The sequence below is a fragment of the Nesoenas mayeri genome, assembly GCF_963082525.1.
Source record: "Nesoenas mayeri genome assembly, chromosome: 5".
Taxonomy (NCBI): domain Eukaryota; kingdom Metazoa; phylum Chordata; class Aves; order Columbiformes; family Columbidae; genus Nesoenas; species Nesoenas mayeri.
This window is the reverse complement of record NC_137548.1, coordinates 37,336,785-37,345,219: the sequence shown is the minus strand read 5'-3', so window position 1 is coordinate 37,345,219 and position 8,435 is coordinate 37,336,785.

The following is an 8,435-nucleotide window of genomic DNA, read 5'->3' as shown; positions in this document are numbered from 1 at the left end:
TGCCTCTTGGGTACCAGCTCCCTCTTGGCCACAGCATAGAGATATAGGAATATGTCACATGGCACAGGTGAGTCTCCATCTCCTGTTTAGTACTCCCACAAGAAGCTTTTTATTCTGGTTCTTCAAGTCCTTGTTCCTCTTTTGAAACCCTCCCTCCCTGAAGAGATACAAACACAGTCTTCCAAAAGAACCTGACTTTTGTTATGCCCAGAGGACAGTATATTAGCATCATATTGTTCCTTCCTGCATCCTGCCTTCCCTCCAGGATTAGGATTTGGGGAAGAACTGCCTGCATTGTGCCTGGTAAAGCATCTGGAATTTTGGGGTATTGTATACAATACAGATGCATACAGGCTGTGAGGCTTCTGCTCCTGTTTTAACTTGTTCCATCCTATGCAAATTGATTTTGATGCTATAACTGCCCTTCCAAGGCAGATGTTCAGAAATGACACACTGCGGACACATGGTCCTTTCTCCTTCTCGGAGATTAGAAAGCCAGGACATACCGTAGGCTGGATCACAGCACCAGACACAGGCTCACCGAGCTTTATGTGGTCACAGGCACTTGCAAAGCATCTTAAACAGAAGAAAAGCAGACAGTCTGCCTCAAGCTCACAGGCTGCATGTGGTATTAGAGAAATTATAGATGCAGGTCCCTGAGAAGTGTCAGTACTGGCCATTAGATGAGAGTCAGCAAACTCAGTGCTATGTTACTTTCTGTCACCCTGTCTGTGACCAGCCTTTTGGTCCCAGAAAAGACATGTCCTGAGAAGCATCAAAGCCCATCTCAGAATGACATTATGGGAGACAGTGGAGAATGGGGGAGAGCTGCAGATACTGCATCTATCTCACCTGAGCCCCAACTCTTGAATAAAACACTGCATTGAAAAAGAGAAGTATTAATACTATAGTGACCATTCCACACACTGCACTGAGAATAAAATATTACTTATAACCAGGAAAGGGAAAAGCTTCCCCGGAAATACTTTGCATAAAGGGTAAAAAAGATTCTGGGCCCAACAGCATCACATTAATTTACAAATGTGGAGCGAAAAGTCACAGAACATGGGGAAGTAAGGGTGATCCAGAGTCCCTGCCATTGTACTGAGCCAGCAATGCAATATCCTATAGCAGTGACTTGCAAGTGAGGAAAAGCAGATTTTCATCCTTTGCTTCTTTACTTATTTTTATCTTTCACAGACTAAGAGAGAAACCAGCCTCTAGTTGCCAGCATCAAAAAAACTGAGATACTGTCTCCTCTGGAGACCTCTAGGACAAGCAAGGGCCTGGATAGTCACAGCAAATTGTTCAGAGTGGGCAGCGCCAGGAAAGGAAAAGAGCAACTTGCTTTTGTCAAGTGACCAAGAGTTAAACATGGGCAGGAGCCAACAATATGAGGGTAATAAACAGAAGCAGGGTGAATTTCCTAACTGCTGGTGTCTTGGCAAATTAACTTGTAATAACAGTGGTTATGTTAATGTTTCCATGATGTGTGTACTAATCTAAATAAATCAGGGGCCTGTCTGAAGGAAAGAACAGGAGAGCAACACAACAGGTCCAAGCAACTTCTCTGTCTAAACCAGAAGTTAACGGCATAATGGTCAGCTTAAAGTTCTTCAATGTTCTGTCAGATACAAAGCTTTCTTCAGCTGGCCAAGATCTTCAGGATCAAAAGAACTCTGTCATAAAATGTAGCCAAGAGAAAAAGGTTACTCCAGGGTAAGTAGGGTCCTACAGAAGCACCTTCTCCAAGTTCCAGGAGACAGAAATCCTTAGGGAAGCACAAGCAAACAAGCAGATTTGTTTTTTGCTGCAAGATCTTGGTGAAACCTAACAGCCCAAAAAGCACATAGACATGTATACAGAGATAATAAATGTGTATTTAATCTGGGACTTCATCATTTCATAAGAGCAGAGAAGAGACTCAAGTACATGAGACCTTAGCAGGACAATTGTGTGACACCAGGGCACCAGAAGAATGTACCATTGTCTGCACCAGAACCGAGGGCAGACATAAGTCCTTGTACCAGACCCAGACCTGATCCCTTCTGTATCATTCTGGCAGAACAGATTTCCTGGCCCTGAAGAGATGCACAAATGTACTTGAGAGATGATCACAGGTATAGCTACTCATAGTATGAGAGGAGACTAAAAGGACTTAACTTGTTTAAATGAGAGCAAAGGGGAAAAATTGACCGCTGTCTAGTTTCAAGTATTCTTTACCCTCTTAATGCATTGGTAAAGGTCGATACATGCAATAAAACAAATGGGCCTAAATTGGTCATGAATAAATGAGAAGATGTGTAACCATCACAGCAAGCAGGTTGTGGAATTGCCTCTCAAGGAGAGCGGCAGAGGCAAAAAGCCATTACTTGGTTGGACCAAATACACACAGAGCAACCTGAGGTGGCCCTGCCTTCCAGGGATACAGATCAGGCTCACTTGCTTTCTCTGGAACAGTTTTGTTTCAGAATAATAATCTAAAGATTTTAGATGGATGTTTCATTCTTGATGGCTTGTAGGGGAAACACAGCTGTACATCCTGGAGAGAAACCACCGGAGCTTCACTCACAAAACCTTCCTGTGGAGAGGTGGGTTGTATTGATACAGGAATTATTTGCTAGTATGTTGACCCTATTTTTCTTACACATCAAGCCAATAAAATTTTGCTAAAAAAAACTTTGAAGCTGACAGTAGTGCAAGCTGGTACAGAAATAACACTCTATCATCACAGGCCACCCCTCAAATGGAAGGTGCACCCTTTCAGTTTAAGGATACAGATACTGGCTAACTGCAGCCAACAAAGTGGTTTGGTGGGTGTTTGTGTTTGTTGGGGTTTGTTTTGTTGTTGTTGTTTTGTTTTGGGTTTTTTTGGTGAAAAGTTATACTATTGTAAGGCTGCCCAGAACAGAAAGGTACTCTATGCAGAAAAGAACAGCCTAATACTTGGGCTGGGGCCAGGAAGTTGAGATTTAGATCAGAGTTGCTGCAGAGTTGGAAAGATTCAGATCTTGCCTTCCAGTATAGATTCCCTTTCCTCTTACAGTTTCTGGTAGGCTCTGTAGCCATTTTCAACCCAGAGAACCATTAGCAATTACGAGAGGTATTAGCAGGTACCTGGAACACGGAGAAATAAAGAGGTTCCCGCTCAGGTTTCATTTATGGTGTATCATTCTTGCAAAGACAAAATGTCATGTGTACCTATCAAAATGATGCTCCAGCTTCCCAGATGTACAGTTGTGTACAGAGGCTATTTTAAGTAGAACAAAAGCAACCGGCATCAATCCATCTCTAGTGTGATACATTGACAAATGAGGTTTCTTTCGCATGTAATCATATTTTTAGTGCTAGATGGGGTCAGACCTGTCCTGCAGAGCTCAAAGAAAAGTTATTCAGCAGATGGGGCATTAAAGTAAAGAGCCTCTGTAGATTTATAACCCCATTTGACATCATCCCTTGGTGACAACCATGTGGTCTCAGTGCCCTGTTCCAAAGCCCTCCACCAGTCCCACCCCTTCAAACGCACACAGATCCACGTTGGATGGTCCATGAGTCATATTAATCAAACTATTCGCTGTGGATATAGCACCACTTCAGGAGACTTACAGGAAGACAGAAAATAAGATGCCAGTTTCCTGAAGCAAAAGGATTAGACAGCAAACAGCCAGCCCCATAGCCTTATGGGCAGTAAGTGCTCACAGCCTGGCTTTGGGGGGGTGGCTTCCTCAGGGACTAGCACCATGGTCAATCAGTGACCATTTCTCTCAGCAACTAAAGGAAATTTTTTATTTGTTATTATTTAATCCTACTAAGAGATCTCTTCTGAAAGAAGACTCATTCCCTCTGGTGGTTTTATTTGTTTGATTCTGTTTGGTTTTGGTTTTTAAGGCATTTTTAGGGACTTTAGAATACATCAGAGTGACTAGCTACCTTTGAATAAGGTTCCTCCAGAAGACAGCCCATCGGCTTCCTGCGAGACACTGGTTTTCCTCCCATTAAGCCTAAATACAATTAAGTGATCACATGGCTTACATAAACAGAAAATGCTTAGTACTGGAATAGTTAAACAGGCTGCTTCCAACCTTTAGTGCTTGTTCAACAGCACTAAATAAATACAGGTCTGCCTGCTTGATTTCTTTATTTCCGTAGATGATGAACCCCCAGCCCTCCTCCCTGCGCAAGGTGGTGTGGCCTGCCCGTGGTGACCATTGCCAGACCAGCCCCAGCGCCCAGCCAGTCCCAGCAGCCCCATCCCAGCCCCATTTCTGCGGCTGTGGGAGGGCGTAGGAGGAATGGGAACCCTCTTCACTGCGGGGAGCTGAGCCTCCATGCATAGGGACAGGGAAGAACAAACCTTTCCCCAATAAGGTTTTGTAATGGTGTTCAGCACCGGTAAGCTTGCTGCTGAGCCTGCACACCACCTGCATTGCTATTTACCTTCCCGACAGCATTGCATTCTATGCATGTCTTACCTGCTTGTGATTGACATTGTTCAACCCAATCCCAAACGTGACAGCAGTGAGAGTTGACAAGAGTCACACCAAAGACGTGGTCAGACAAGGTGACACAGCTCAGCAGTGACACCTTAGTTGGCTCTGCTGGAAGCCTTCTACACAGAAAACAGAGCCAAGTCAAGGACTACCCACGACACAGATGCCACATGAGTAGCATGGGCTACATAAAGGCCAGCTCAGCAATTTTAAAAGCCTTTCTTGCCTTTTGCATCCTGTGGTGCCAGGACACTCAGAGATCCAGCAACATATCGGAGACAAGGTTTACAGCAGTTATCCTGGGGGTCAGCGTAGAGATCCAAGGCGCAATTGCTTACTCAGTCCTGTTAATTTTGAGCACAGGAAAAGTGCTGCTTTTGTAATGAGGGTGTAGAAGCAGAGTTTAGTACACTGAGGCTTAGTTTCCAACCCTGGCAATGTTCCTACCTGACTTAAATGTGTAACTTGATTTCTCACAGCCGCAGTTCCTCACCTATGACACTGATACTAAATCGCCAAAATCACAAGAATACATATACCCATGCGGTATTTTGGGTACAATGGTCAGCCAAATCCTGCATAACAGAAGGATTTGTTAGAGTCTCCTTGGCAGAATAACAGAGGGGAAAAATGAAATACCTCTATGTATTAAACACAGGCACACAACTGGAGCACTATCAACACTTTTGAGATGTGAGAAAACAGCCCAGCAAGAAGTAAACAAGATCCAGGGCGGATGGCTGCCCACTCTGGAGAAGCACACTCCTTCAACACTAGTCAGTAGGTCTGAACTTTCACTCCAAGTTTCTGAAACAGGGTCAGGTGCAGGACTACTTCTTACAAGGTGTTTCTCAGCTGTGAAAGTTTAGATATTGATTGCAGTCCACTAGTTTCCACCCACTTTGTTCTCTGTGGTCAAAAGAGGGAAAGAGGTCATAGGCTTAATTTTTAAACAATAAATACATATCAAGAATACAGGATTGGCTAAACTCTGTTTTTATTTAACCTAGAGTCCATAAAATGCCCAGCACAGGCACACAGAAATCATATTTGCTCTTGCACACACATTCAATGTTTTCTTTACCCCTACAATTATTATGGTCATTGAATATAAGGCCTTGAAAGCTAAGGACACTATACAACTGGGACATAATTCAGGAGTGGAGACTGCAGGGACCACAACACCAAAATTCTTTACATCCTTCACCTGTACGTTCTGTTATGATATGCTATGATCAGCTCTGATCTGCAGCAGCCTCCACTCCGAGTTTCTCACTTTCCTGGTCCTGCACCCAGCCAGTCACTGTAAGGTCAGAGCTTGTGCTGTATGCAGACACAGGACAAGAACAAGACATGCATCTTGCCTCCTTCCCATCCACATTCTCAGTGGTTATCTAAATACAGAGGCACAAAGATCTGCTGGTGCCATCTATCATGGCAAAAGACCATGACAAACTTTGTGCATTGAGGAGAATGGTCAACCAGATGGAAGATAAACTGCCTGGCAAAGAAGGACATCAAAACACTGTTCTCCACAAAATACAGCAGGCTAAGAGGGCCACATCCCTCACCCATCTCCATGTACCCTCCTGTGAGCCATGCTGCCACACAGCTTTTGTAGATGAGGCCTCTTTGATACTGCTGAAGCGTAGACTGCAGGGACAAGCACGGAAAACCTCACAGCCAGACCCATTGCTTAACCTTCCATGTGCACCAAAGCATGTTCACATGAAGCATCTGCACAAAGCAGATACCAGGAGAAAAGGTTTTGTTAAAGATCAGCCATCCCTCAGTTTCTCTATCAAACAGAGAAAACAGAACATGGGAAATCCATTGCAGTTCTAAAACGTGATTCAGCCTATGTACAGCTTCACCCTCCAGACACAAGCAAGGAGAGCGTGACTAAGAGGTGTTACAGCAAGAGTCATTCAGATTAGTACTGTAAGCAGGGTTTGTAGCAGCCCTTATCAGCCCAGCGCAACAACGAGTATCTCATTTAAAGTGTTTCTTCAGATAGCAGAAGCCCATTAACTTTCAGACTCCAACATAACTGTGATCATGTATCATAAAGTAATTGCCACTTCAGACACTGGATGTACATTCAGATACCGAAGAAGCAATTTTCCCCTACTAATTTCACCTCGCCTTTTAGATTTTCTAAATACTATATAGCTTTAGTGTCAGTCAGCAAGATAGAGCTTACTTTTAATTAGCTCTACAAGTTTTCTGAATGAGGCATTTTTCTTAACTCGCCATCCACCAGAAGGGTTGGTTTATCTCCAGACATCTCAGACAAGAGGCAGAAGTGCCGTGATAAGGAGGGTGGAATGTTGTGCAAGTCTGCCTGCAGGGATGTTTGGATAAGGCTTGCGCTTATTGGTAGGAGAATGGCTTAATTTGTAAGCTGGAACAATAGATGACAGCTCATCATCTTCTTGCTGCTGTGCTCATCCCTAATGAGCCCCTGATAAAAATGCTGATGAATTTTTTTTTTTCCTTACCAAATGAAGGATCACTCTACAGCCACCATCAGGAAGCCTGCAAAACCACAGCTCCTCAGTATTTTTTAGCGGTAACTCTTGTAACATAAATGCACTCAAAGCACCTCCTCACATCTACAAAAGGATTTAGTGCAGTGGTTAAGGTCTCCACTTACTAAGACGACATTTTTATTAAACACACTAAAAGAATGCTGGTATACAACATAATGCTGCACCATTAAAACTGAATTTTACTTGCCAAAAAAACAAGAGCCTATCTGGCAAAGTACTGGCTTCCCATCCTGATTGTCCTGCATCCACCTGTGCTAGCTACAACAGCAACATTGTCATTTGCTCGAGTTCTCCTACTGACTTTATATTAACCATACTCTCTTGTGATTAGGCCAGTATCAAGAGATTACACTGTTTTGTAACCACACAACTCCTACGAGTTACCAGGAAAAAATCAAAAGTAAGAAATTATGTGAGAAGATTACTTATTTCTTGTGTGAAATAGCTAAAACACTGTTAAAGTGATAGAATCCTAGATAAGTCTGTAGATAGCAACTGAAGAAAAAAATAAATCATTTTAAAATGAATTGCTTATAAATCCTCTCCCACAAGAGTATCTCTTAAATGGACGCATGAAGATTTCAGGAATGCATACATCACCCATCCTATAAGAATATCATTCCCCTTTTCCTTTTCTGAACATCTATGCCTAAACCCCAAACCTGCTTGCAGGGCAGCTGGAGAGTACAGAGAGCAAGAATCTCTATAAACACATCAAGTCGGCAACTATAGGAGTGATCTCATAATTGTATATAAATCTCTGAAGGGAGGGTGCATAGGGGACGGCACCAGGCTCTCTTCAGTGGTGCCCAGTTACAGGACCAGATGCAATGGGCACACACTGAAACAGACGAGGTTCCCTCTGAACACCTTGTTACTGTGGGCATGGCTGGGCACTGGTACAGGTTGCCCAGAGATGCTGTGGAGTCTCCATCCTTGAAGATATTCAAAAGCTACCTGGACATGGTCCTGAGCAACCTGTTCTAAGTGGCCCTGCTTAAACAGGGGTGGTGTTAGACCAGAATCTCTCCAGAGGTGCCTTCCAGCCTCCACCACTCTGCAATCAGTGCTCCAGGCTGGATTCAGCCAGTCCCTTCCCACCATGTGCTATGGAACTTGGCAGGCTGGCAGGTACTATCCCCATATCAGGGAGCTGAGGGCGAGTCTTAAGTGTCCTATAGGAAAATAAAGACTGTCATGCAACACTTTGCTCAGTTAAAACCTAATTAATTTTCAAAGCTCTCCTCATAAACTGCCTGAGCAGCTCTTAGAGACCACCACTGAAATTTAATTTCCAACTATTCTTTGGAACTCGCAATTACATTAGAGGCAAATAAACCCCTTCCAGATAAATTCAGGTACCACTACTAAAATTTAATTTCCAGCTACTGTT